General features: G+C 35.6%; 1 protein-coding gene and 1 non-coding gene across 3 annotated transcripts in view; both read right to left on the bottom strand.

Annotated features, from left to right (window-relative positions):
* SPAG16 (sperm associated antigen 16) overlaps positions 1–27,172 on the bottom strand; it is an 886,848-nt gene that overhangs the window by 58,606 nt on the left and 801,070 nt on the right. The gene's annotated exons all lie outside the window — the stretch shown is intronic.
* On the bottom strand, positions 6,435–6,542 carry LOC118757916 (U6 spliceosomal RNA). The gene has a single exon (XR_004995427.2). It is a non-coding gene; the product is annotated as a U6 spliceosomal RNA (small nuclear RNA).

Genomic DNA, 27,172 nt, shown 5'->3' with positions numbered 1-27,172 from the left:
TGATTCTATGCTATCTATTCATTTGTTTGATGTAATCAGGTAGAATAAATGAAGGATGCTGAAGGTTAAACTGATTTGCCAAAAATATCAAAGAGAAACTAACAAAGACAAGTTAGGAACATACATAAAATATAATAATGATTCCTTAAGGGTTGATACCAAAGGACTGTGAATAATTTTAGAGCTTTTTGAACTTTATTTTCTGCTGTGCTGGCCCCCTCTTGTCATGTTCTGCACCCCACAGAGCTGATTTGAGATGGAGCAATCCCTGGCTTCAAAGGCAGCTTTGTTCTCTGAGAAGCTCTGCCTCACATAGAATGGAGCTAGAAACCTCCTTTGTTTCTGCATCACAGATTTGCTATTGTTCTTTTGTCACACAGATGTGATGTGACAAAGATGTATTCCTAACCGTCTTTGTGTCCTTGGCTGATCAAGTAACTCAGATTCTCTGTGCCTCAGTTTTCAGAAAAGTTTAGACCAGTTTCCTGAACTGTCACTTCAGGCTTTAACAAAAGCATATATGCTAAATAAGAGATGCAAACAGAGAAGGTTGTAGACTTTTCAGTCCTGGTACCTAATAAGTGGTCAATGAATGTTAACTTTCATTATTGCATGAATGGAAGTTTTCAGACAGCAAGAGATGTTAAGACAAAAAAAAAAAATATCATTCCAAAGTGGATTCAAAGAGTTATAGCAACATTATCCAAAGATAAGCCAAGATTTTTGTATTAATGTACTTTTTTTTATAAAAATGTTGACCTGGAGAATATTGTGAAGTAGATTTTAAAATATAATTTGATGTATTAGGATTTATTACATTTGCATCTGAGATATAAATTCCATCTGATCGTAAACCCAATGTAAAAAAATGTGTGGAAACTAAGGAAGGTATAATAAATTCTTGGATTTACATGATGTCCTTCAACCAAAAATTTTTAAAATATTCTCTAATATTGATCACTACCTGTTGTTAATGCAACACGAAGCAGCATCAGTTCAGAATGAAACTGAAATTTAACTTAGACAAATAACTGTTCTTTATTTAGAAGCCAGCTTTTATCATAGAGATCTCAGGAACAAACAAAGCTAGCATGGAATCAACTGACTGTCAGATTGTTACATGATCTATAGCCCACCCTCCTGATGCTCCAGTATCAATCAGACAAGTGACTGATAATCTAGGTGGCTTTTCTGAATAGGTTCCTGCTGGCCAACAAATTTCAAACTTTTCACTCAGGAAGGAAAAAAACCTATTTTGGTGAAAGGCATGTTAATAAAGGGGAAGAAAAAAATCTGTACCCCATTCTTTCTTCTCACTCTCAAGAAAATGTAGCATCTGCTTCTTTGAAAGTCATGGCCCAAGGACAGAATACAGAAAAAGATAACTCCTTGATATGTAGAATCTGTACTTTATATAATAGCACAAAGCTAAGCTACTAGTTTGAATTTCACTTAACAAGAATACAGCAGCTTTGGGAATAAACAGACCACGATAGTTACATATATTGTTACTTTTCTCCAATGGCAAAGTTTCAGAATTACATTCAATAAAACTGATTGGATTCCATCCTGTAGGAATCATAAGCAGAAACATCTATGATATCACAAGGTGAGTGCCTAAGTATGATCTCATTCAATCCTACTACTGTTATTAAAATTTTTATTCATGGAGAAAAAAGGCACATGTGGTATTTCTATCAAGCTGGAGCCTTAATTTAATTAAATCTGAAAATATTTGTTTTTCCAAATAAGGACATTTTGATTGGTTCTGGAACAGGGACTAGTCCTTTTGGGTGCCAATAAACACACTACAGTTATCACTGCCCTTGTATTCTGGGGCTACTTTTAGAAAATGTGCATGACTCTGAAGATAATGGAGGGCAGCTTAACTGCTGTGCTTTGGAAATTCAAAGAAAACACATGAATATGGAAGTTACTACCCCTTGAAAATTAATATACCTGTTTCTCTTCTGCTTTTTGTCATAGGATTTAGTAAGAGAGATAAAAAGTACTGAAGGGCATATCAGTGTTCTTTATCTGTGATTAGAATGCGTGTAAAAAGAAACTGATGCCTAATAGGGATTTATTTTAGGCTAACAGAAGGAAGCACCGTTTAGAAGTTAATGTTGGCAAGGCTGTTTTCCAAGTAGAGTCAAGAGTAGCGATAACCTCATTAGGCAACATTTGACCCAAAATCAAAATAATTTACTGATGAGTTTTTTTTTTGGGGGGGGGTAGCCCAATTAGGTGGATGGTATCATTTCAAAGATATCCCAATTACATAATATTCACACAGTAATTTCTTTGACTTTTTAAGGACTTCCAGTTATATACTTTCTCCTTCACTTAATGGTCACTTAATAGTTCTAGAAAGAACACCACCTTGCAGATTAGCTATTAATAGAGAAAAACAGTTTTGTTTCTTGGTACTCAAAAGTTAATACATAGATGAGCAGCATGGAGCTTATTAGAACTGTAGGTTTTCAGACACCAACTGTACCTACGGAAAGAGTGTTGCCATTTAACAAGATCCCTATTAAAAAGCCAAAATGCTATATAAACAAGAACCTGTTCAATCACATAATAAGTTGAAATAAGGTGACCAATACTGCAATTCTCACTGGTACTACAGGCTTATGATTCATGACATGTGATCAGTATGTGACGAAATTGGAAAAATAAATTTAGTGAATTTATGAAGCTAAACATTCAATTTAAATAAATGTTGTATATTAAGAGCCTTTTATTATCTTTGTTGTTTTACATTTGTGGATGAAATGCTTGCAGGGAAGTGCATTTTTTTGTATGTGTATGTTTAGTCATTTTTTGTAAACAGAATTGACAAATACCCACAGTGATTTTTCATTTATGTTCCTGATCTACGAAATCTAAAAATAATGTGAACAGAAGAACCACTGAAGTGAAAAGTGGAGTTAGAAGAAGAGGAGAAATGAGGAGGTGCAGTGGAATATCAGAAAGAATTTTTATTCACCTTGTTGTGTCTTATGTTGTGTCTTTAGGAGAGATCAGAAGACACAAAACGGCAATCACCATCACGCTGGTCAACGTGGAGGGACTATTTGAAAGGCTCTCATTTATGTTAGGAATGGTCATAAAGTATAAGCCATCTCATAATTTGCTGGACACTTCTTTGGCAGCAGAAGACTATTGAGTAAAACCGTATTTTTTATGATTTATTTATTCCTATAAAGAGAACAAACTCTGTCTTTCACATATACAACATGAAGACCATGTTACTTCCTACGCTGCCCTGGCTTCTCCATCCTTTCGTGTTACTCCTTGAAATCTTGCAATAACACAGGTTCAGTTTATTTTATAATCACAACCTGAATCCTCCATGAAGTAAGGTATTCTGAAATCCTCGAGTTTCTTGGAAGGGAAATGTTACAAGTCACTTATAGCAACTGAGTATCTCCTTTTGTTCTTTGAAAACAAGAGTTTCTGTCAGCACTGTATTCTTTCAGATGTGACTTCAGTTTTGATACTTTCATTTGACGAAAATAACCCAAATTTAAATAAAATTATACAATATATAACTTTTTAAAATGTATATTTTTGAAGGAAATATCAAGGGGAGGTGAAAGGTGAGGAAGTCCTTAGAATATCATGACATTTATGCATCCTTTGAATAAAGTAGTGACATTTAAGCTTGCTAAATTAACATTTTAATTTTCTTTGAAACAGCCCAATGATTCTGGAAGCAAAGTCTTAAGCTATTTTCCTTTTTCCATAACACCCATTATTTCTAATACCAATGTATTGTATGCATTCATTAATTAAAATTACATTATGACTGTTCCATTTCTAATTTATTAAAGAACATCCCTTTAAATCATTAGGATGTAACTTAGTCAATTTTAAAAAGTGCTGATGGATCAAAGACCAAAAAAGTTAAATATGGAAAATTATACTTATGCAGCCTCCTTAAAAGTAGTTAAAAGAAACCAAACATATAAGTGAATAAGTTTCTACTCCTTGTATCTCATAATTAATGGTGTGTCAGGATTTTAAATGTTAAGGAAATAACAATTTGCCATCAGTAGGGTTGGAAGAATTTTGTTTATTAGTTTACTGTGATTCAATTTGTGAAAATGTGCTTCATTGATCTTTGCAGAATAACTTTAATTGGAAATGAATGTCACAATCTCTTTGCCACACCAATAAGTCCAAATTCTGCAGTTCATTAAGTCCTACACCTGCTATTTAACTTTCTAAACTCTTGATTTAATACATTTAGGAGTGGCTAGCATGAGAATTCAAAAATAGCAACTTGAACTTACTTCACTGCTCATCCAAGTAGTTAAAAAATGTGCTCCAATATCCTTCTTGGGATAAACATGACCTAATGTTTATATAGATATAAATTATTTTCTTAAGTGTGATCCATTTAAAGAATATTATTTAAAAAATTTTCTCAAACAAATAAGACAGGTGCTGGCTCACTACCAAGGGTCTTCTGGAGAAGTAACTTTCACCAAGTACTTTCAGTTTTCACAAATAATGGTTTCTGTTTCCCTGGGGGCTGATGAGTGAAAGGGTAACTATTATGCCTATTCTTTAATTACAGTGAAATGGACAGTTTTCTCCAGCATGGTCTCAGGAAACATCTGGATAATGTTATTCTTCTTCCTGAGACATCCAGCAATAGTCAGTTGACCCTAATCACTCACTCATAGCCACAAGAACCAGCTGCGTAGTTTACCCTGTGCCACTGAACCTGCCATGTTATCCATAAATCAAATTTACATCTCTGACCAGCTGCCTTCAGCTTCTGCAAGCAGCTTGAAAATCAACCCTAGGTGATCTGGCCTCAGCAAGGTCCTGGAAAGTAGACAAGGAGAACTGTAAGTCTTTTCTTTTTAAGTTAAAATTTTAATTTTCCTTGTTAAAAAAAAAATGTTTCATAGTTGAATGGGATGCACACCCAGTGAACCTCCCATCAGATGCAGAGGGTCAGACATCTTGCTCACCATTTTCCCGGTGAAGCACTTGGCAACCCATCTGGATTAAGTCATTCCTCAGTGGCTGTGCAAATACCGCCACATTGAAAAGCAACCGGTCAAGGCCCACCTAGGTGACCTTGCCTCTACAAAGCTGCCAGACCCCTCAGGTTTATCACCACCTTCATGGCATGTTTTGTATCCCTAATATTGCACTGGATAAGGCCCTGGACTTAGAGTTTATTGTCTCCACTCCAGTGCCATTTGCACCATACTGTATGAACCTACTAGAGCACCACTACAAAGCAGCTGCTAGGCACTCAATGTCCAGAGCTAACTACAAATCCACCCCACTTAGGAAAGCTAAATCTCAGCTAGTAGAATAATGCCACAATAAATCACAGCCTAAATCACTAGAGTGATCCACAGGTAAAGGCTAAATAGTATGCTACCCTAACCCTAACCCTAACCCTAACCCTAACCCTAACCGTATTTATGAATTCTAAATGGTAGACGAATGAGATGCTGGATATTCCAGATACCCTCTTCTAATCATTACAATCTTACCCATGCAGTGAAATACCACAGTGTATAACATAAATTGGCATGACTACTATGTGCCAGTAAAATGATTTTAAAAGTAAAGCTGTCAATAAAATATGGGATACAAAAATGCATAGGAATGAAACAAACATCTTGTGTTATGATTGCTGTTTTTAGCTCTTGTTTATACTCCTGTGGAACTGTTGTCTTCATTTTTACTTATTGGATATTCTGGTTAGTGTTAATTAAGCCTGTGATTACAGAGTGAGTTAAAATTACATCTTTGCAGAAACTAAAGAAAAACAAGGAAGGAAGTTGAGTAATTGAGGGTGGCAAAAAGAGAGGAAAAGAAATCTAATTATCTTCCTAAACTTGTACCTATGAAATACAAGAAATATGTTCTCTTGATATTAGTACAAATTTTTCTAGACCTGTAGAAATATCAGTAAAAATGAGCATGCATCACATTCAAAGACATCTTGCGTTGGCTTATATTAAGTGCAGTGGAAAATCAACCTAATGGCAAATTTGGTTCTGACACTGTAGTAGAACAGGTGAAGCCATCTGCTGTGACACTACCATCCCCAAGAGTTCCAAGTCCAGGTATTCCATTTCCAAGGAGGCTGCCTGCTCCGGACAGTGTAAGATGGTTTAAGTACCCTATAAGGAAGGGTATTTCTGCATGCCAATTAGAAATACAAGATTTAGGGTTTCTCTGTTCTAGATAATCCTGGCAATTTTGTATCTTTAAGGAAACAAATTAATCGATTTCTTCAATGACTATGTATGTCATTTTAAAATGAAATTTCAAGATGAGAAAAAATTAGTAATGGAGGAACATGGATAAAGCACATAATGTAAACATTTAAGTTGGTTTTCAATACATGACACTTGGTTTTTACTGAAGCCACTCTAGTCAGAATTTGGAGAAGGAATATTAGTATATAAGCATTTCTTGGGTGTCATCCTTGCACAGGGGCCATGCTAATCTCCTCTGTATCGTTCCAATTTTAGTATATGTGCTGCCGAAGCGAGCACAGTATATAAGCATTTCTTGGAAAATGTCTTATATGATTCTACTATGCATTCAGGACAAATGTTTTGAGAAATGGGCCAAACATAAATAATTATCAGTGAATACATTAATTGTATTGATGAAGAAATATATAAAAGAAAAACCTACAAAATAAAATCTCCCTGTATCTATAGTTTCATTTGTTTCAAAAGTGAAGCTGTCGGGCCCAGCTAAAGTCCTCACCCTGAATGCATCAGGATCCCATATGGGTGCTGGTTCTAATCCCAGCAGCTCCATTTCCCATCCAGCTCCCGGCTTGTGACCTGGGAAAGCAGGTGGGAGACCTGGAAGAGCTCCTGGCTCCTGGCTTCAGATTGGTACAGCACCAGCTGTTGCGGTCACTTGGGGAGTGAAAGATCGGAGGGTAGATCTTTTTCTCTGTCTCTCTTCCTCTCTATATATCTGCCTTTCCAACAAAAATAAATCTTTTTCAAAAAGTGAATCTGTAACTTTTAAAATTAAAACCTTGATAAAATATAAAGATTAAAATAATGGTTATATGTACCCAAAGTACTGTAAAAGCAGAGAAAAACAGCAGCTTATTCAAGTGGAAGGGAACATAGAAGTGATTCTCTAGGAGGTACAAGTATTGACTTAAATAGGGCTAGCACGGCCAAATACCTATTAATCAATTTGAAATTATTTTTGAGTGCAATATTATTTACATAATAAAGTCATTGTTACCTTTGTTTGATTATTAATAACATTCTATTCTAATAAGTGAACAAAAGCAGATCAATAAGGAAAGAAAATTTGGCCACAGATGTACCACTGGAATTTATGTTATTTGTTATTTTCTGGACTAAATAGCCAGGATAATATTATATTATATGTATACTATAATATAGCATGTTATATATAATACATATATTATATGTTACGTAGAACAGTTGTAAAATAAAATATATAATAATTTAATGATGTTACATGTTATAATGATATGGCATCTTGAAGTAAATTACAACACTATGAAAAACAGATTAATGTCATCTAGCAATTGGGGCAGAATAACTACTTTTAAGCATCACACTTACTACCTGGGTAAAACTGAGCCCACGCAGAACTTCACAAATACAAATATCAATGTCAACAAGGAATTCCTGCTTCATCTTGCATGCAAAAACAAAGTAACATCCTCTGTGGTCAAGATAAATAATAATTTATTCACATCTACTCAATTCTGCAAATTCCTTTTGCTCTCACATTGTAAAAATTTTCTTTTTGCCACTCTTTTTTTTATTATACCCCATTTTTTACTCATTTCATTTGAAAAGTAGATAAGAGACATCTTCCATCTGTTTGCTAACTCCCTAAAGGCCTACAACAACCAGAGTTAAGTCAGGTAGAAGTAAGAAAGCTGGAACAAACCCAGGTTTCACATCTTGTTATTTTTTTTTCACTAATGTAAACATTCATTTTACTGCTAAAGCTATATGTAGGGGCTTGTCAATGTATGCCTGAAAATAAAGGAATGTAGCCAGTCAAAATTGCCGGCGAGGGCCAGCACAATAGTCTAGTGGCTAGATTCTCATATGGGCATTAGTTCATGTCCTGGCTGCTCTATTTCCCATCCCTGCCTGTTGCAAAGGTAAAAAAAAAATCTTTCTCTTTGCCTTTCAAATAAATAAGTAAAACAAATAAGTAAAATGTTAAGGATATCCTGAAATGCTTTACAAATTTCTGTATTAGAGTTTCAGATATAAGTAATAAATAATAATTGAATGTTGGGGCCTGTCATGATGGCTTAATGGGCTAATCCTCCCCCTGGCAAGCACTGGGATCCCCAATGGATGCTGGTTCATGTCCTAGCTGCTCCACTTCCCATTTAGCTCCCTGCTTAGACCTGGGAAAGCAGCGGAGGATGGCCCAAAGCCTTGAGATCCTGAACGTGTCTGAGAGACCCAGAAGTAGCTCTTGGCTCCAGGATTCAGATCAGCTCAGCTCTGGCTACTCTGGCCATTTGCGGAATGAACCAGTGGATGGAAGATCTTTGTCTCTCCATCTCTCTGTAAATCTACCTTTCCAAATAAGTAAATAAATCTAAATAAAATAGAATAATTGAATTATGAATAAAGCTTCCACATATTCAGTAATATTAGTGATCATTAAATGTTTTTTAGGTATTATGTGAGAATTCTTGGATTACAATATGAGACAACAGGGAGAAGTGAGTGATACCTTTCAAGTAAATATTTTTATGGAAAACATCATAAAGCTCTTTTCAGATCCTATTTCCTTAAATTAGTTTGGCTTGTGGGCCATCTATTTTGTTGATTTTCTCAAAGTACCAGCTCTTTGTTTCATTAATCTTATGTATTATTCTCTTGGTTTCTCTTTGGTTTTGATAATTTCTTTTTTTCTGTTAATCTTGGTATCACTTTGCTGTTGTTTTTCTAGTACCCTCAGACATATGGTCAGCCTGTTTACCTGGTGCCTTTCTAGTTTCTTGGCATAGGCAATCATTGCAATGAACTTTTAAAAATTTTTTCTTTTTTTCTGTTTATTTATTTGGCAGCATGTTGTTCAGTCTCTAAGTATTTGCATATCATCTGGGGTATTTTGACTTGGTCTCCAGCTTCACTCCATAACGTTTTGAGAAAGCGCATAGCGTGATTAAATTTTTTAAATGTGTTGAGTCTTGTTTTGTGGCCTATGATATGATCAGTCCTGGAGAAGTTTCCATGTACTGATGAAAACATTCTGCACCTGTAGGACGAAAGGTTCTGTAGATATCAGTTGAGTCCATCTGTCTTGTTGTCTGTGTGAGCTCCATTGTTTCCTTGCTGAGCTTCTGTCTAGTCAACCTGACATGGATGGCAGTGGGTGTTAAAGTCCTCCAATATTATTTTGAAACAGATCTTCCTATTCCAGCCATTCTCTTGCGGAAGAACTTTGTCACTTCTGTATTTTACTGATGTTTGTCATTAATTTGTTTTTTTTTCTCAGTCCAAACCACAATGTTTCAAACTCTGATTTTTATTCTTTGATTACTCTGTAAACATTTCCTCCTTTGATTCTCTCAATTCATTTATCAACATATACTCAAATTAGTCTAGCATTAAAAAGATTTATTTCTATTTGAATGGCAAAACAAGAGAGATTGAAATCACAGAGATAAAGAGAAATAGTACATTTGCTGGTTCATTTCCTAGATGGCCACAGTGACTGGTGGTGGGTGAAGTAGAAGACAGAGCCAGGAGCTTCTCCCAGGTCTCCCATGCATGTGGCATGGGCCCAAACACTTGCATCATCTGCTGCTTTTCCCAGGCCGTTAGGAAGAAACTAGATCTGGAGTGGAACAACTGGGACATGCAAGAGATATGAGCCAGATATGAACTGGAACATAGTCTAAATGGGATGCCAGTGTTTAGAGATGTGGTTTAACCTGCTGTCACACTGGCCCCCAAATTCGTCCAACACTCAGGAATAGGTAGGACTTAAATCCAACCTTGCCTTTTATATTTTTGCTTCTTTGAAGAATAATCAGGAAAATAAATGCACTGTCCAAATTCTCATCATTGGAGCAGGCATTTTAGCCTAGCATTTAAGATGCCCATGCACTATAATGTCATTTCTGGGTTTGGTTCTCAATCAGCTACTAACTCTTGTTTCTCACAAAGCAGACCCTAAAATATACAAACAATGGCTTAGATAATTAGGTTACTGAGTGTTTCTGATTCCATCCCTGATTCAGCCCTGGGTTATGTGGGCTTACGGGAAATGAGCTTGTGGTTGAAAACTCTTTCTCTCTCTCTCTTACACTGCTCCTCTTCCCCTCTATTTCCCTGATTCCCCTGACAAATATGCCTGTCTATCTGTATCTCAAATAAATAAATGTCATGTTATCAGGATTCATTAAGGTAATATATCCATCCAAAGACTTCCGGCACTGTAGTGAGAGTGCATTTGAAGAAGAATTATAAAAAGTAACACTGTCGTGAAAAGCTGAAATGGGACATCATCATTTCATGTGTTCACATCTGACCTAGGTGTTCAATCAAGGATTGCCTCTCCTTCAGATTAGGGTCTAGAAGGATTTCTGTCTGGAATTCCACATGTGTTGTAGGTAAGAAGCCTGTTCTTACCCTTGTCTGCCCCATGTGCAGTCCTCCAGTGCCTGGATGTTAGAATAACAGGATGGGGTGTGAATCAAATCTTCCACTGCAGCCTAAGTGAAAATATGCTTCTTTAACTGTTGCTCAGTTTCCTACATCTGTGAATAAAATAATGGCTGTTTAAAGAATAGCGCATCAATCACAATTGGCAAAGAGCGCATATTCCCAGGTACCATGCGCTATGCTGTCGATGCTTGCAGTTTTGTGGCTAGCAGAAGTAACTTATCAGATGTGCATGCATCCTGGTTTCTGATACCTTACATCCTAAATGTTTCTTACAACAAAAACATGCCTAGCAATTAAGAAAGCCACTTCAATTATATGAATTGATCATCATCCTCCTCCCTCCTGTACTTCCTAATTCTTCTTCTTTTTCTGGGGGGGGCGCAAAACTTTTTTTGCCTATATACTTGGGGACTTTGTGCTTCCTGGGAACTGAATGTTGATGCTCTAAACCAATAGTGCTAATCTCACTATTTTGACAGGGATTGGTTTAGGCCAGGATTTGTGTAGCTATTCTGATGAATGAGCTGTAATGTATTGAACAGTGTCTGTGAAAGGTTTACTTAGCTGGAAACGGGGACACAACCAGGGAATCACTGTCCTTTTTTCTTTTTCTGGCTTGTGCATGTGCGTTACACCTGCCAATATAAGTGGTATAAGAAAAAAAAAAAAAAAGAAACCCAGCAAAATCACAGAGGAATAGAATCTTCACAATATCAAATCGATGACTTGCTTAACTATGGTCCTTCCCTAATTTTGGTCAGCTTGTTTTGTGAATTAATAATCCACTGGTGTTCATATCACTTTTAGAAGGAATGACTGATACATGTTCAACCTGAAATATCCAAACTTGGAAATATTTATTCATGTGTTTCGGGCTATTAGAGTGTTAAATGACTAACAGACATCTCTCCAATGTGTGTATGATGAAAGGTGTGCTTCCACTACTCAGGAGATGTTTCAGTCACATGTTTGGTAATACAATAGGGATTATTTCCACTAGAACACACGGTCAAATCAGTTTTTCTGTTAATACTAACTACTGACATTATGTGAAGGAAAATAAAGTAGAAAGGCATTGGGTTTGAATTCTGATGACTTCAATTATTGGCCTTATTTTGAAGCCAACTCTTATTTGAAGCCAAGTAACCTTGGTCAGAACATGAACCCTAGGATGTGGTCTCTCAAGTTCTAAGTTAGGAGTCTACATCTGATCATGTCTAATGAGGTTCTGCCTCTAATTTTCTAAAGCCAAAATTTAACATAGTTTCCATCCAGGATTAGCAACAAGATAGTATAAAAATGAAGATGTTAACCAAATCAGAGCTATTGTGTTTATGTATGTATCACATTATCAGTCCATACATATTGCATTAAGTTTTATTATTAATCTAACGATTAGATGTTTCTAACTAATCTCATGTTATCTGTCCAGGGTGTGATAAAAACCAGGGCCACTAATTACTTGCAAAGTACTAGACATAGTGAAGGTAAATGGTAAGTAGTACCATGAAATAGGCCATAATAGTGACACTGTTTTATAAGCTTCTTTTGAAACTAGGGAGTGAGCGTCAGCATAAGCAAATTTATATCAGGTAACACTGAAGAAAACCATGCTTGTTAATTTATATATTTAAGGTAGAAGATTTAAAAATCTGGCTTTGCAGAAGACAGTATAGGAAATATATCTCCTATGAAAAATATTTTACTTAAGTCTCATGGCCTACAAAGGTGGGATAGAAAGAGTAGATTTCTACATAGTTACACATGTCACTTTCTTCACAGGTTGTTGTGAAAAAGAGACCCAAATAAGGTGCTAGCAACAATGCAGGTGAGATTAAAAACTGCTTGTGCTTGACCAACAGTATTCTGTGTAAGGACTTTGCTCCTAATGGGAAATTAGGATGAGGATTGAGCTCACCTGCTGATATGAATGAGCAAATTCATGGTCAATGCAGAAGCTGGGATGTCCTCCCACCTCACTCGCGCTTTCTGTTATGGTATGTCTGGTATCTGATGCATTTGCTAAAGGAATTACTGTTATCTTGAGAACATGTTTTTGCTTTATTGCAGCTCTGAACAATAGGGTACCTATAGAGGCACTTCCTAAGGCATTTGGGATTCATAAGCTACTAAGAAAATCTTGACAAAAAAATTAAAGAAAAAGATTAAAGGGAACACCGTCACTAGGGTGATGGAAGCTTGCGTGAAATAGGCCTGAAGCTATTCTTTATCCAAAAGACTGAACATTCAGTATGATCACTTTTTTGTTATTATTATTCCATGGACAAACCAAAGACCAGTGTGGATAAATGACAAAACACTTTGAAATCGCATTTCATTATCATCAGATCAGAAGCAAGAGATCAATACTGCCATGAATTATATTTTGCTCCAAATAAAACTATCTAGGAGCAGGGAAGTGATTGGCTTAGCAGTTAGAATGAGTGTTCCTTAGGGGAATGCTTGATTTCTATTTCCAGATCCAGCTTCTGACTCCAACTTTCTGCCAGTGCAGTCCCTCGCCATCAGCAGGGATACCCCAATAGCTGGGTCCCCGTCACTCACTCAGGAGGGCTGTATTGTGTTCCGGTTTAGGCTCTGAATGACACCTTGTTATTGCAGGCACTTAGGGTGAACCAGAGAATGGCGTTGGTATGTTTCTCTCTCTTGGGTAGGTCTCTTTCTCAATAATAATAATAATAAGAAGAAAAACAACTACCTCAGGTCAGGGGAAAAACAATGTATAAAAACAACAGGAAAAGAAAATGCATTCAGCTTAAGCAAAACAACCATATTGTCTCTATATAATGATCTCATAATTAAAAATTACATTCCTCATGCTTTTACTTCCCCTTGAAGGGCAACAGAGAATCTTAATTCTCTTATGTGATATTATGACAAAAAAAAAGAGGAATCAATTTGCTCTAATACAGTTAGATATCTTTAACAACAGATAGCTATTCAAATATTCAATTTCAAGCTTGGTTTTATGTGAATGTTAACAGGTGGCAGAAATAGGATTACTGTATTTTGGGAGGTCTTCCTGCACAAAACGAGGCTGTGCTGATGGCACTGCTATTATTCTGTTTCCTGAAGGCTCCAATCCCTATGATCCCTACACTCTACTGATATTTTCTTTGGTTAGCTACCAAGTCCTTCCTCTTTACTGAGAAACAGTAAAGCAAAGTAGATGAAATCTGTAATGGTGACAAGAAGGCGATGGGTTCAGAAACATCCATCCAAGCAACTCTTTCACTGAAAACCTCTCAATTTTTGGAATTCCTTCTATTTTTAGCAACCATCATTATCAGTATCACCTTGTAACTACTTCCTCCTGTATGGGAATAAATCTTTTATTCTTTCTATATGCAAAAATTACTCCTAAAATAGCTTTCCTTATGCTACTAGTGTCCTCAACAGTCATTTTTCCAGAAGTTTAAGGTTTTTCATAGTGAACATCTGATTACGACTGCTTAGCATTTCCAAGTTATCACAGTACTTGCATCCTTGAGTTTAGGCAGTTGGGTCTTTGGACCGCGTGACTATTTTTTGTTCCTGCTTTCATTATGTTGTTTTTTATTGAAATATTTCTTCTCAAAATAAAATAAAAAAACAAAACAAAAAAGAAATATTTCTTCTCACATTTCTTCTCACATGTGCTTATCCTAAAATCAGTCCTCTCCCTAAACATAACAAATGTTCAAGGAAGTATTTACTAACATGCCTATAATTTCTTGAGAAAAATAGTAGAGTTGCAATTCAATCCATGAAATAGATTTCAAAAAATTCAAAGGGAGATTCTAGTATTTCACTCAGGCTTTAGAATTTGGAGATGTTATTCAAGTTGGCACATAGAGTCAGGCATTGGGCCTAACGGTTATGACTTTGCTTGGGAGGCCTGCAATCCACGGAGAAAGACTGGCTTAAGTCCCAGTTCTCAAATGTACTTCCCATTCCTGCAAAAATGCAACCTGGGAAGCAGCAAATCATAGTTATAGTAGTTGGATTATTGCCATTCATATGGGGGGGGGGGGATCCAAGATTGAACTCCTGGGTCCTGGCTTTGGTCTTGACCAGCTCCAGTTGTTTGGTATTTGAGTAGAAAAGTAGCAGATGAGCTATGTCTCTGCCTGTTTGTCAACCTCCATCCCTGTCTCTGTGTACGTGCCTTTAAAAACAGAAGTGGCTACCTACCATAAATTTCCTAAAGCTGCTTTACAAACCTCATACAGATGTATTTGTTGATTTTCAAATTATTCATTTATTATGAAAGTTGCTAGGCTTAGATATAAATATATCTCAAGCAGACAAATAATAAAACCTAATTAAACTTAATTTGAATAAGTAGCTTGTACTACATTTTGAATTATCAATAATCATTTTGAAATATTTCTGGATGATTTTAAGGTCTTAACGAAGATATGGATCACTGCTTAGTAGAATAAAAACAAAAAAAAGGAAAAAAGATGAAAACAAAGATAAAAACATTAAATGTTATGATGCCATTTGTTTCTGGTCATTGTCCTTAATATGGTATTTGTATTTTGTTTTTTTTTTCCAAGAATGTTACATCTTAAATAAAATAAAAAATTATGGGATATAGGCAGTACTGTTTCAAAAAGAATAAGAACAAAAATATTTAAAAAGTTGGTTTGCAGAAACACTTGCAAGTAGTGAATGTTACAGACAAACAGCCAGAATAATAAAAATCTTTTCAAAATTGTTAATATTCAGGAGACTGTTCTCATTTGGTATCACTGTGCCTTGTCTTATATAAGTCTTATACCAGTGCTTAAGGATGGCATAATTATATTCTAATTTTGCTAAAAGGGAAGTGATATAGAAGTTTTCCTAAATCTTATGAAACACTGAAGTAAAATTAAAAAAAATTAAGTCCTTGGGAAGCCCTTGCCAAATATAGGTTAAAAATTCCTTGTGGTGCATGGGGGAGGTACTTAAAATTATAGAAGTAAATGTGATTAAATTTAAAAATCAAAGGTGTTTCTAGGAATGCACAGTGTCTCTACATAGTATGTTATTAGTAGAAATGATTAGTGTAAATTGACTCATTCATCAATGTTAAAGTAACTTTCCGTTTGTTGAAGGGCCTTAGTTAAATCACAATTTAAATTTGACAGAAGAGTTAGATTTGAATTACCCAAATTTCTAACGCAGCATATTATGTTTATGTAAGATAATTTTTACTGTAGGCAATTTATTTAAAATTATGTAATGATAATTGCATGTATTTTTACTGGTTTGCTTTGCTATAGTGTTGAACTTTTCATATCGTGAATTTTTATTATTTTGGTTTGTAGCAATAAAAAATAGTTTCTTCTGTTTTCAGCTTTGACAGCGATAACTGAATGCTTTGTCAGCAAGTTCTCTCTAGATAGAAGCAGACCAGATTACCTGCTTCAAAGAAGCACAAAGACCCTACAGAAAGAATATTAATTATAATACACTGTGTAAGAATTTTGCTTAAAATATCAAGATGCTATTTTTGAAGAATACAAATAAACATAAATCACTGTTGTCATTAAGAACACACTGCTGTTAAAGCCATACACTAACCCAGTGTCTTGGGCTCTGCATACATAAAGCAGTAAAGGTTATTATTATGCATGATCAAGTTCTCAGGTGCTAAATGGGCACAGTTCCGCAGACAGGGCCACACAGACGTTAGTGTGTGGACTTCTACCCATGAGAAATGAACAACTTTCTCTAAAATTTCTAGATCTAGGGCAGGTACCAGGCCATTATAGGATAAGTCTCTACCTACAGTGCCAGCATCTCTCTCTCTCTTTTTTTTATTCATTGATTACATTGTATTATGTGATACAGTTTCGTTGGAACTGGGAATCACCCCACCGCCCTCCCCCCATGTGGAATATTCCACCTTGTTGGATATCCACTGATCAAGTACAGTTGAGATTCCGTCTTTGCAAGCATAAACTAAACATAGAGTCCAACATCTTATAGTCCAGTCTAGTTCATCAGCTTCTTGGGGAGACCCTGTCTGGTCCAAGAAGTGCCAGCATCTCTTAAGGGCTCCAGTTCAAATCCTGGTTGCTTTATTTCCAACCCAGCTCTCTGCTTATGACCTGGGAAATCATGCTGGATATGGACCAAGTCCTTGGGTCCCAGGATTCACATGGAAGACCTGGAAGAAGTTACTGGCTGTAGATTTGCCTGGTTCTATCATTGAGCTCATTTGGGAAGTGAACCAGAGGAAAAAAGTGCTCACTCTCACTCTCTCCATAAATTCTATACCTCTACTAGGCGATTTAATATATGAATGTGACAACACCATGCTAAAGGTGCAAAGCTAAGGTCAGGTACACTATGAAGATATGATCAGATTTATTCAGGATGAAATTCATTCTTATTTTGTCCATTTAGATTTAAATAATTCACAGGACATGCTATTTTTACCTTATATAAAGTATTCTTTAGGGAAGCAGATAAATTTATTAAGTGGCATTCGATTGCATAAACTGAAAGGTAACACATCTCTAAAAGCTACTTACTTGCTCTGCCAGAGTTTTATTCTGGTTTTGATTTGGAAGATTGTGACATGTAATTTTCAGTTTGGATTTAAAAGACTTATCATAATGTTAAAATAAAAATTTGCATCATTAAACATGATCTTTTTCATCACAAAGGAAATGATTCACATTCTGAAGGCCAAGTTAAATTATTTATTTTTTTCTTGGATAAATCATGTCATTGGTTTGGAAATATTTTTATGCTGGTAAATTTTTATTTTTATTTTAAATGGACAAGTCTATATGAATATCTGTTAAATAACATTTTCTATTTCAATCTTTCTAATAAAGTACATGGTATGTGAGGGCAAGCTTCACAGTGTCCCAAGCATATTATATAGACACACATTTTGGCCACAATGTCAATTTTGAGCATAACTAATTGATACAAAACACCATGAGCAACTAATAATAGTAAAAAAAAAAAGTGATTTGTGAATACATAACACTTTGGTGACCTGGTCTGACATTGTGTTCCTTCCACTCCAATTAAAGAGAGTTTAGGGACAGAAGGGTACTTAATATCCCTTAAAGATTCATTGTTTGCTTTAACTGTTTATTTATTTAAAAATTTAAAATATGCTCAATAAATGCTAGCTAGCAAGTGTTTCATTAGAGGACAAAATATATTCAGGACTTGTTAAAAATTATTGTTTCTCACATAAATGTGAATGTTGAAGTGCCGTGTTACACCTTGGTGAAAAAAATTATGTTTATTTTCATCAGCCAAAGGATGTCTCCTCCATTTTTGTGCCCTGGCTGACAACTGCCTTATTTGTCAGAAATTGATGATGAAGGCAGGAAGTCTGACCTCAAATATGGAATGAATTATGGATTCAAGGACTATTCACTATGCACACGACTGAATACCTGAAGGTGAAGATTCCGCTCTTGAGGTTAAAACATGTCATTTGTTTGTTTTTGTGTTATTTCGATTTATTTGACAGACAGAAAAAAGGGAAACAGAGAAAGAGGGAGAGAGAGTGAGAGAGAACATTTAGATAATATCCATTGGTTTACTCCACAAATGCCTACATTGAAGGGGGGTTACACTAAGGCCAAAGCCTGGAGCTGGAACTGAGAATTCAGTCAAGGTTTCTCACATGAATGACAGAAACCCAACTACTTACATTATTGCTGCTACCTCCCATGGTCTACATTAGCAGGTAGTTGAAGTTAGGAGCAAGAACCAGGCATAGAGATCTGGCATCTTAATTGTTAGGCTAAATTACCCATGGTGACATTTCTTTTACTCTTCAATCTTGACAAATGATCAGTGGATTGACTTCGTCAGACCCAGGGCCCATAACCCTATGACCATGACTAGACAGGAGAGGGATATACACCCAATAATCATTCCCTAACAATCGAAGCCTTCATTATTCTGTGAACTATTTCAGCAGTCGTTAATACCAGTTCCATGTCTAAGAACGCAGTCCAGTTAGGCTGTAGTATGGCATTACACAACCTTCGTTCAGAAGGCTTTAGGATGACTACATTTTTCTGTCTTGTTTGATAAACTCTCTTCTTTCGGGCAAGAAAAGAACATACAAAGGAATTATAGGAGGCTGATTAGTATCAGATAATTATAGAATATATGCATACATGGTCTAATATTGGGTGTTCACTAAAGTTCCTCTGACTATGCCCATGATTTTTCATTATTTGGGAGTTAATTCTAGTCAGGGTTGACCGACAGCAAGTGGACAGTTGAAAATTACAGACACAAGTATACTGCTGTCCTTCCTAGAGTTTGATTCTCCAATAAATTTAGTTGACATTCCAGGAAAAATACGTTAATATCCATGGAAGTTGGACTTTTAAAATTTCAAATATATAAATCAAATTAATTTTTCAAAGTGTAATTTTATATTAGTGTTAATGCATTTATTGAAATGTACTAATGTGAATGCATTTGGTTGTGAGGGTTCACGAGAAAAACCATTATTTTAACGTACTATTCTCAAAAATGATTCCACCTCAAGCAGAAGAGCAGCTGTAAAGTATTGAATTGTGAAAGTCCACACCCAATTACAGTCTGATCAAACCACACTGGCAAGAAAATCCCACTCTGAGAGGATTGATTCCTTTTAAGGAGATTTAATTTATTTAGATTCATTTTCCTGCAGAACATCACTCTAAAATGTGAATATATCAAATGCAATAATAAATCTGAACCGTCGGCCTATACTTTCATGATGCCATTCCTATAATGGGATACAGAAAGAAATCACCGATAAGTTCTTTTAACAGAAAAAAAGATAAATGAAATTTGAAGAGTAATTTCTACTTTCAAATACTTTCAGTGCTCATCTGGATAGAGTTCAGTAATCATTCAAAGTTGACATTTCAATGAGTATATTCGATAGGAAGTGGTTGAGAAGGTAACAGCAGATCACGCCAAGTACTGGCATTGCTAAATACACAGATTAAAAACAGAGGTTTGCATTTTTTAAAAAAGTGCTATACTAAGATTTAAGAAAATTTTGATCAAAATTGACAAGTCATTAAATGCAACCATTCCTTTTATTTACTAATAACTAAATTAGCCATTTAAAAATTCATTTTCCTTTTTATATGCTGATTGATAAATTCATTTTTTAATTCTCAATTTCCAGCTAACTCATTAACTCTAAAATAATTAGAAAACACAGCCTTTCACAGTAGTTGCATTGAACATAAGTCATACAAGAATAATGAGATTTGTGAAGGTGACTGGCCCGTTATGGGGAGCATTAGTGCTTCCCTGGGTGTCTCGTTTACTTTTAGTGATTCTGACACAGTTACAGAAAGAAGATAAGCACAAATCAGCACTTTTCTTTCCAAGAAAACACAATTTATTCCTCTCTATGATCATTTAAGGCTTTATGTGAATTTTGCATGAATAAATTTTATAAGGAATCATAAAACATGTGTGTATGCAAGAATGCACACTTGTACCTGTGTATGTGTGTCACATAAGATATGCATGCTTAGCAAGTTCCAATTAGAATGTGTACAACCCAAAAATCAAATGTGCAGAAAAGGTACTCTAATTGACTGTCAGTGGGAATGCAGACTAACATAGCCCCCGATAGTATCCTCAGAAACCTGAAATGATCCAGCCATGCTATTCCCGGGAATTTACTCAAACAAAATGAAATCATTACATACAAGATTTATTTGTACCCTTATGCTTATTGCAGCTCAATTCACAATATTGAGATATGAAATCAACCCAGAAGTCCTTTATCGAGAAAATGCGATATAGATACCAGATGGAATACTACTGAACCATAAAAATGACTGAATTCTTGCAAATGGAAAACATCTCAAAAAGACAAACATCATGTTTTCTGATACATGATTTTTAATACAGAGTAAAAAAGAAAATATGAAATGTACAGAATTGAAATTATGTGATTATCACTTCTAATCCTATGGAATTGTGGTCTTCCTAGATTTTACTTGTTGAATATTACAGTTAGCATTTCATCAAGCCTGTGGTTACAGAGTGGAATAAGATTATTTCTTTACAAAAATTAATGAAAAGAGAAGAAAGGAAGCAAAGGGGGTTTAGGGAAAGGGAGAGAGAGATGTAAGTATGATCATATTCTTAGAAATATATCTAAGAAATATATGAAATTTGTTCTGTTTGTATTAATAAAAAGATGTTAATGAAGCAAAAATAAGAAATTTTTATAACTGCTGAATGAAAAATAACCCTCAATTGACCTAAATATAAAGTTGGGTAAAAGATTCAAGTACAAATTTCTCAGGAGACACAAATGCCCAATAGATATGACAAAATGCATGACTAATCATCAGGTGATTGAAACCAAAATGCCCAACAAAACATCATTTCACAACTGTTAGAATACTTATTACCATAAAAAATGGGCATTGGCAAAGATAAGGAGGAAATGAAGACTTAGACATTACTGGTGGAAAAGTCAGTATAAAACAAAGTAGGAAAGGTACCCACAATCTTCAAAGTAGATCTACATGTGATTTATTGATCCTTTATCTGGATTTCCACAAAAAAAGAAACGAATGTGTCCTGAAAACCCATGTTTGTTGCTTGATTGTTCACAATAGCATTATATGGAAATAAACTAAATGTTTATTGATAAATGAATGGCTAGAGAAAATGTAGAGATCTCATACACATGAACAGAGAATGAAATAAAACACTATTGTAATAATATGGGGAAAATCAGTTGGGGGGAGGGAATTTGAGGAGGAGGTCAGGAAATCCCAGGCCCTATTGAGTTGTACCATAAAATTTAAAATTAAAAAAAAATTTAAAAGATATTGTTTAGTAAAGACTAATTTGGTAATAAACCTTGACTAGAAAAGCACAACTAGCGATTTCTCTTAGTCAAGGAGGGCATTGACAATGTTGAACCTAAGCATATTTGGCTGGGTTTGTTAACTGTATACTCCTGCAGATCTTTACAGAGCACTAGGTAAAGTTACTGAAAGGAGGAAACCTCATCATTTGCTGCTTTAGTATGTGAATTAGTGTTAAACCCATTTTCAATTAAGTTATGTGCTCATTTGAGCATACAAAAGGACCAGAATGTTCCTGAAAGTCTTCCCCTCTCTGCTCGGGGCCTTTTATTGTAGAGTTAAAGAAAGATGAAGCATATGACATGAAAGGTGTGCCATAACTTAATAAACAACCTACTGGTTTGAGACCATGATCAACAGCACAGCTAGCGTAGAACTGAGTGTTCTGTGTGGTGTGCAAACCATCATGCTATGAGAGTCAAAGGAAAAAACATTACACTAAAGGAAGACATAAAGGGATACAGTCACTAACTTGGATTTTTGGAGAGATGGTCATTGACTTCTCAAGGTAAAAGAGGACAAAAATGAGCACTGAGAGATAAATAAGGACTTGGGACTTGGAAGAGAATTTTTATCTTGATATTCCCCTCCCTTTTACAGGAGATAGACTACCTGGTGTATCCTCGCCATCAGAGAGGGAGGGGCTATAGACTGTTTGCAAAATCCGGACTTGCGTACATTTGGAGCGATTATAAATATTTCCTGGAAATCTTACTGAGGAGGTCTGAAATCATTGATAAATTTTAATTATTAATCAGTGTTTTCATGATTACATCTTAAGAGCTGTTTCCATTGTGCTTTATTTAATAAATCACTGATTGCATTCCCTGCCTTTATGCACTGGTAATTTTTAAAAGTTTGAAATGTTAATTTCCTAAGTGTTTTTAGGTTAAGTTCAAAGTGCTATTGTACAAATTAGCGGAGTTTGAATTATCACAAATGAGAAGGAAATTGGCGAAATATCTTTATCCTTAGTGCAGCAGTGTTGTGTGTGTACTTAAGGCAATTTGCTCATTAAACAGAAACTATCAGAGCAGCAAAAAATGTGCCAATATCAGCAGAAAGTATTAGTTTGGAATACAATTGTTTCTTGTAGTTCAGGCTAATGTGGAAGGTTTAAAAAAAATCTTTAAAAAAATGCTAATTTTACACTTTAAAAAATAGATTGAGGATTATTTTCAGAGTTTTTCTTGTTCCACAAATCAATGTAGTCTCCTTTGTTTCCACATCTGTAAATCTGGCTAATCATAACACTGTAAGGAGTCACATGCCCTAACAGGTAGTGACCATCATGGTTCCTGGTGATGTGTTCCTTTCAAAATACATCCACATGGGAAAACCAGAAGTTTCGGTCCTGGCTTCTCACTGGTCTGGCTCTAGCCATTGTGGCCTTTTGGGGAATGAACCAAGTGCATGGAACATCTCTCTCTCTCTCTGTCTCTCCTTCTCTCTGTAAATTTACCTTTCAAATGAAAATCAGTAAGTCTTTATTTAAATAATTAAATACACACACACACACACACACACACACACACACACATACACGGTGTGGTAGTCTAGCGCCTGAAGTCCTCACCTTGCATGCACCAGGACCCATGTGGGCTCCAGTTCTAATCCTGGAGGTCCTGCTTCCCATCCAGCTCCCTGGTTGTGGCCTGAGAGAGCAGTCAAGGACGGCCCAAAGTCTTAGGACCCTGCACCTGCATGGGAGATCCAGAAGAGGCTCTGGGCTCCTAGCTTAGGATCGGAGCAGTTCCGGACATTGAGGCTGCTTGGGGAGCGAATTGACAGATGGAAGAACTTCCTCTCTGTCTTTCTTCCTATCTGTATATCTGACTTTCCAATAGAAAAAAGTAAATTTTTAAAATAAAATAAAATATAAAATCTTGCTTCTGCCTATTTTTGCCCCTTTGGAAAGATAAGTTCCTCTTGGCTGTGGCAGCCCATGTTGGAAGGTGAATTCCCACTTCCAAGATTTCTCTGGGAGAATGCAAAGAGCCTCTTGAGAGGCTAGTTTTGAGCAGATTAAATTATCAATCCCCATCTCCTAATTTTCATCATGAGGAGATTTCAGCTTACCATGAAAATGGGAGGAGGTGGGGGCCTATCACACCCTTCTTTTGGCTTTTCTTTCAAGCAAGCCAGACAAGATTTAAACTTGAAATTTTGGATTTGCTTATTCTTTCTTTGCTTGCTTGCTTCCTTCCTTTTTTTTCCCTCTTCAAATTGTGCTTAGGAGATTACTTCCACCAATTTCTGGAGTCATCCTGTTTTGAAAACCTTTCCTGGATACTGCCAAAGAAAATTTCCATCTTCAATAAACCTTATCTTGATCAATGGAATGGTCCACATTAAATGTCTTCTTTCATGTGAGACACGTACCAAGCTCACTTTTCTGTCAAAATTCCTCACAACAGCATCATAGTTTTTTTTTTTTAATAATTAAAGCAATTAAAATATAAAATTACTTAGAAACACCTAAAATGTTTAGTGCAAGACAAAGATACCAAGTGTTAAATAGTGCTAACATACAGCAGGCACATTTTCAACAACAAGTAAGTATTTGCTATTATGGTTTTTGTTCCTACTATTGTTGCTAAACTGTGAATTAACAAGAAGAAACCCAATCCTTTATCTTTTTAAGAAAACTAGCTCACGCGTGTAATTATAGAAATAGCACAACAATAAACTGATGGTAACATGATAAACAACTGCTCCATCAGGAAATCAGTGTACAAACAATTTACCGACAGAAGGCTGGTGAGCCCTGCAATTATAAATAATTATTAATAATTACCACAATGACACACTTTTATGCTTTTGTTAAACCACATCTATATAGACATATTTTAGAGCATTAGATATTGTTATTTCTGCACCTGACAGTATCGGATTTAGGTGTTGGTTTCAACTAATTTTTCATCTATGCTTGCTATAATCCTTTTTGTCTTTTCTCCACTAACCAGTGAGTTCAAGGTCAAGCTTTGTTGCACTTCTTTAGAAAACTCCATCATGCAGTCTTATACGGTATATCATGTAGAATAGGTCTGCATGAAGTTGTGTCGATTTGGAATGGATTTTGTGAAACATAAATGCTGTTCACAGCCTTGTCATTAATTATTCTCCAAATCCTAAGATATTCATTTAAATTGGTCTCAAATTTAGACTTTGGAAGCATAACAATAAGAATAAAAGATTTGCATGAGATGTTTTGGCTCAAGAAGTCGGCTTCTAACTTTGCATAAAATTGAATTTAAAAATTACTTAATTGTGTCTCTTCAAGAATCAGACAGGTTATATTCTTTTTTATTTTTTAAATTTTAATTTTTATCCCAACAGCTTCCGTGTGATTTGTAGATATAATTCTAAGAACATGTTATGTGTTCCTTCCTCCCCCAACATCTCTGAGGAAAAAAAAATCATGTACTATTAGAATGGCCAAAGTGATTTGTAGTTTACATAATTCCACCATAAAAATGCTCTTATGTTCAGAAGAAATGGCCAACTTACCAACTGACTACAGAAAAATGTGTTAAAAACAGATTGATGCAGGCCAATCCAAAAAGGTGGAATGGAGAGAAGACATTCTGGGAAATAATGGAAAAACAAAGGAAAGAGCATGTTCCCCAGGTACTGGGAGAGAAACTTTCACGGGAGGGTCTTCCAGCACAACAATGTCTCCATGAAACAGCAAGGAGTGTTTACAAAGGTGCAGCAAGCAATGAGATTCTTCTCAGATATTAAGACAAGATTCTAAAATTCAAATGGAGACACAAGAGAAACTAAATAGCCACAGTGATCTTCAACAATAAAAACAAAGCCAAAATAATAATAACAAATAATAATAATAACAATAATAAAAACAAACCAAAATGCCCATCAGCAGACGACTGGATAAGAAAGCTATGGTTCATCTACTCCATGGAATACTACTTGGCTATTAAAAAAACCAAAATGCAGTTCTTTGTGGCCAAATGGGCCCAACTGGAAACCATAATGCTAAGGGAAATGAGCCAATCCCAAAAGGTTAGATATCACATATTTGCCTTAATTTAAGATGAAATGATGTCAATATGAAAAATAGTACCTGTAAAATGCAATATTATCTCAACCTCATGTGGTTAAGAACTTGCATTTTTTTTTAACATATTGGTTTCTCAACACTATGTCCACTAATTCCATAACGTTGTAAATTGTTGCTGATGTTATGTTGGGGCTTTTAATAGATCAGGATGAGACTCTACTGGCTCTACATTCCGACCAGAGATGGTCTCCCCAAGAAGCCATTTAACTTATCTGGACAATAAGATGCTGGACTCCATGCCTGGTAAATGCTTGCAATGAAACAACCTCAACTGAACTTGACTGTGGCAGTGCAGCAAAGAGGAGGAATCCACCATGGGGGGACGGTTTGGGGAGGAGTGGGGGGGAATCCCAGTACCTATAAAACTGTGTCACATAATGCAATGTAATCAAAAAAAAGCTGGAGGCATCGCAAAATCATGTATCAAGACCCATACAAGGCTGCTATAATTCAAACAACCTGGTACTGGCATAACAATAGGCATGCGGACCAATTGGACAAAACAGAAACCCCAGACATTAATCCCTGCATCTACAAAAACTAATCTTTGACAAATGAACTAAAATCATGGCCTGGAGAAAAGAGCATCTCTTCAACAAAAGGTGTTGGGAAAACTGGATCTCTTTCAACTTTTAAAAGTATAGATCAATATAAAGCATAGAGAATACTTAACAGCTTTCAGAGTCAGCTTCATTGGTGTGACTTTAAAGTTTTCCTAATGGCATTTATTGGGATACCCTTCAAGTAGCCTTCACTTTCTTTTCTTTCCTTTCTTCATTCCTTGTCTTTTCATCCCTCTCCTGCTTTCTCTTTTCTTTCCTGTCCTCTCCCTTCCCTTCTTTGTAGCAATCCTTTCTCTGGGAACCACTTTCAGCTCCACATATTGCTTGACATTTTCTGCAATTTTATAAAGATGAGATAACAACGTATGTATTCTTTTTGGCTCTTTGATCCAGAAAAACTATTTCTGGATTCATCCATGTTGCAGGCAAGGGCATGCCTTACATTTGTATCAATGGACATAGAAGATTTGTGTCACTCTTTCACCAGTCTGTGGACATTTATTTCCAGGCTTTAACTAAATAGAGAGGTTATGAATATCAGGATGCAAATGTTTGTACACATATGATGTATGTTCCTCTTGAGTAAATGCCTAGAACTGGATCATATTGTAGGTGTGGATATACATTTTTAGAAAACTGCAAAATAATTTTCCATAGTAGTTATATATTGTCAAGTTTGTCAAGAATTATTGTTTATTAGATCCATTTATGGCATCCCTACTTTCTTCCACAGAGACTGTTACTTTGCTCTTGTCAATTCTACACTGTCTTGATTCCTGTAGTATGTTATAAACTATGAAAGCAGATGTTATTTTTCTAATCTTATTCTTTTAAAAAATTACTTTGGTGACTCTATGTCCTTGATATTTCTATGCAGGCTCTAAAATCAGTTTGTACATGTCTTCAATTAAATACAGAAAGCATTTGAACTAATATTCATTTACT

The sequence above is a fragment of the Ochotona princeps genome, chromosome 5 (assembly GCF_030435755.1).
Source record: "Ochotona princeps isolate mOchPri1 chromosome 5, mOchPri1.hap1, whole genome shotgun sequence".
Taxonomy (NCBI): domain Eukaryota; kingdom Metazoa; phylum Chordata; class Mammalia; order Lagomorpha; family Ochotonidae; genus Ochotona; species Ochotona princeps.
Note: the sequence above shows the minus strand (reverse complement) of the source record. Positions and strands in the feature narration are given on the sequence as shown.